Below are 2857 nucleotides of genomic sequence, written 5' to 3'. Positions count from 1 at the left end.
TTTGCTGCAGATCATTCCCTCTCAATCCACTGTGTTTCCTGTCTCTCTCTCTCTCTACTTCTGTTGTCCAATAAAACACAAATGGCAAAAAAATATTTAAAAGTAAAAATAAAAAAGATAAACCTGCTTGCTTTTGGCATATAAATGGATTAGAATCTTACCGTTTTCCTGCGTGTCATGAAAACCAGCACCTCAAGTTTGAATGCAATGTCTGAAAGGTGGCAAGGGCAAATTCATTAAATGTTACAAGATAAGAGTACATTGTCTTAATTACCTGTTCAAACTGCTCTTCTACTAATTTAAATATTTACATATATGTGCAATTTACTTACCTTAAAAGGAGATTCTTCTTAGAAATGCCACAAAACAACAAAAGCACTGAAACAAAGGCTTGAATTTTCCTTAGGGACAGCTTTATTAAATCAAATGCATGGCTAGTCAACAAGCTCTGCAAAGTCCCTCCGAGTAGCTTACCTACCTTGCTTATCTGAAAAGTTTGTTCTGGCAAGATATAACAAGTTTGTTTTTCTTGGTTTCAACTTTTGTGCCCTTCTCTGGATTGATCAGGAAGAAACACCTTTGTGAACACAATAATTCATAATCAAACACTATATACAGTCATTAGCTCTGAATGAGGAAATTAAAAAAATATATATATATATATATATATATATAACTTTACCTCTGAAGGAACTCAAGTTCACTGAAAGTTGCTTCTTGTTTTTCTTGGTTTCAACTTTTGTGCCCTTCTCTGGATTGATCAGGAAGAAACACCTTTGTGAACACAATAATTCATAATCAAACACAATATACAGTGATTAGCTCTAAATGAGGAAATACAAAAAATATATATATCTATATATTACTTTACCTCTGAAGGAACTCAAGTTCACTGAAAGTTGCTTCTTATTTTTCTTGGTTTCAACTTTTGTGCCCTTCTCTGGATTGATCAGGAAGAAACACCTTTGTGAACACAATAATTCATAATCAAACACTACAGTGATTAGCTCTGAATGAGGAAATTAAAAATATATATATATATATATTACTTTACCTCTGAAGGAACTCAAGTTCACTGAAAGTTGCTTCTTGTTTTTCTTGGTTTCAACTTGTGTGCCCTTCTCTGGATTGATCAGGAAGAAACACCTTTGTGAACACAATAATTCATAATCAAACACTATATACAGTGATTAGCTCTAAATGAGGAAATAAATTAATATATATATATATATATTACTTTACCTCTGAAGGAACTCAAGTGTGGAGCCCAGAACCACAGGATAGTGGATATTGAAGCAGTAATAGCTTCCAAACATCAAACAGATGGCAGAAACAAAGTTTGGGATTTGGTCATTCACAACCTTGCCGTCTACACTTAGCATGAACTGCCTTGAGGCATAGCAGGAGGTTCCTACAAAGATACAGGTAGAAAATATTTAACAGTAAACCAGCCATTACCATTCCAAAATCGGTCATAAAAAGTGGTTCTTCCCCATCCAGTGGTATTTTCTCCTCCATACAAGTGTAACAGATCCTCCAAGTTTGGGACTGTTCTGCTCCAAAATTGATGAGGTGGATCTTGACTAGCCAACAACACCATTCTGGGCTGGTATAAGGCTTTGAAAATAAATAACAATAACCGAATGAACAAATGTGTATTCTTCTAAACTTTTTTCAGCTCAAGATTGCTGGTCCATTTCATTTATTTTGGAGCAGACGAGTCAGTGTAAAGCTTCAGGAAAGAAGCTGACAGGTCTAACTTAAAGGATCTATTACACTCTTATGTAGAAGACAATATCACTGGATGGGGAAGAAACACAATTGCACTTCATAACAAGACTATGTATGTCATGCAATATTTCCTTATATTAGAGGTTTCTTCAGTAAAACTGAATCTCAACTTACCACATACAATGATGCATGGTGTGACAGGCAAGCTTTCCACTACTACTTCGTCTGCCAGACATGATTCTTCGACATAGTGGAAGAGGTTCTCCTCCTTTTCATCAAAATAGGAGAAGAAGGTGCACCATGTCTTTCACGTCTTCTGAGCAGCCCTCCAACTGTCCTCTAAGAATGTTCAGCTTTGTGACAGCCTGCAAAACACGTTTGTACAAAGGTCTGTTTTCAACCAGCTTCAAAGCACTTAAACAAACAACGTGGTTCATTTCTATGAAGTTTGCAATGAAGCACATAACCCCTCTGTGTTTTAACCGACCTGCCACAGAAATTACAATTAAACATTTTCTTAGCCAACCTTTGGTAAACTAACGTTAGCTAGCTAATGTTCAATGCAGAAACCCATAACCTACATTACATCAACATTTTTGCAAGGGCGACGCAAAATTGTAGAAAACAAAGCCTCAAATTAAAATATAGCTGAGATAATTATGTAGGCATGTTACTTACTTCAAGAAGAAATGTAGCTTGGAGTCAGGCCGTTGTTCCAGCTATGCAGAGCGCGTAGAAATGGCGCTAAAATGACTTGAAAAGTTCAATCTCCAAACGTCATGTAGGCTACGTCGTGTTTTCTTCTTTTTTTAACAGTCACTTATCTCTCTCTTTTTCTCTCTCCCTCCCCTCTTTCTCTCTGTCTGTCTCTCCCTCTTTCTATGTGTTTCTCTCTATCTCTCCACCTGTCTCCCCTTTCCCCCGTTCTCTCCTGAGATCTGCACCTGCAAGCATGGGTGGGGGATGGGGTGAGATGCATTTAGGCTCTGCAAAAAAGTTCGTCAAAACAAGGAGAATTTAAGCAAGGGGTACAAGGTTACTCTCCACTGCTTTGAATGGGCAGACTAAATGGCAACTAGAACTTATTATTTTGTTTTGTTTGTTGGTTAATCTTAGTTCATGTTGA

At 36.9% G+C, this 2857-nt stretch overlaps 1 long non-coding RNA gene across 1 annotated transcript; it reads right to left on the bottom strand.

Annotated features, from left to right (window-relative positions):
* Positions 1–914: 914 nt before the first annotated feature.
* Positions 915–2007, bottom strand: LOC130209216 (uncharacterized). Its single transcript, XR_008834568.1, has 3 exons — positions 1906–2007; positions 1243–1411; positions 915–963 (listed from the first exon to the last, which is right to left on the bottom strand). It is a non-coding gene; the product is annotated as an uncharacterized LOC130209216 (long non-coding RNA).
* Between the last annotated feature and the right edge of the window lie 850 nt (positions 2008–2857).

Source organism: Pseudoliparis swirei, chromosome 19 (genome assembly GCF_029220125.1).
Source record: "Pseudoliparis swirei isolate HS2019 ecotype Mariana Trench chromosome 19, NWPU_hadal_v1, whole genome shotgun sequence".
Classification (NCBI taxonomy): Eukaryota; Metazoa; Chordata; class Actinopteri; order Perciformes; family Liparidae; genus Pseudoliparis; species Pseudoliparis swirei.
Note: the sequence above shows the minus strand (reverse complement) of the source record. Positions and strands in the feature narration are given on the sequence as shown.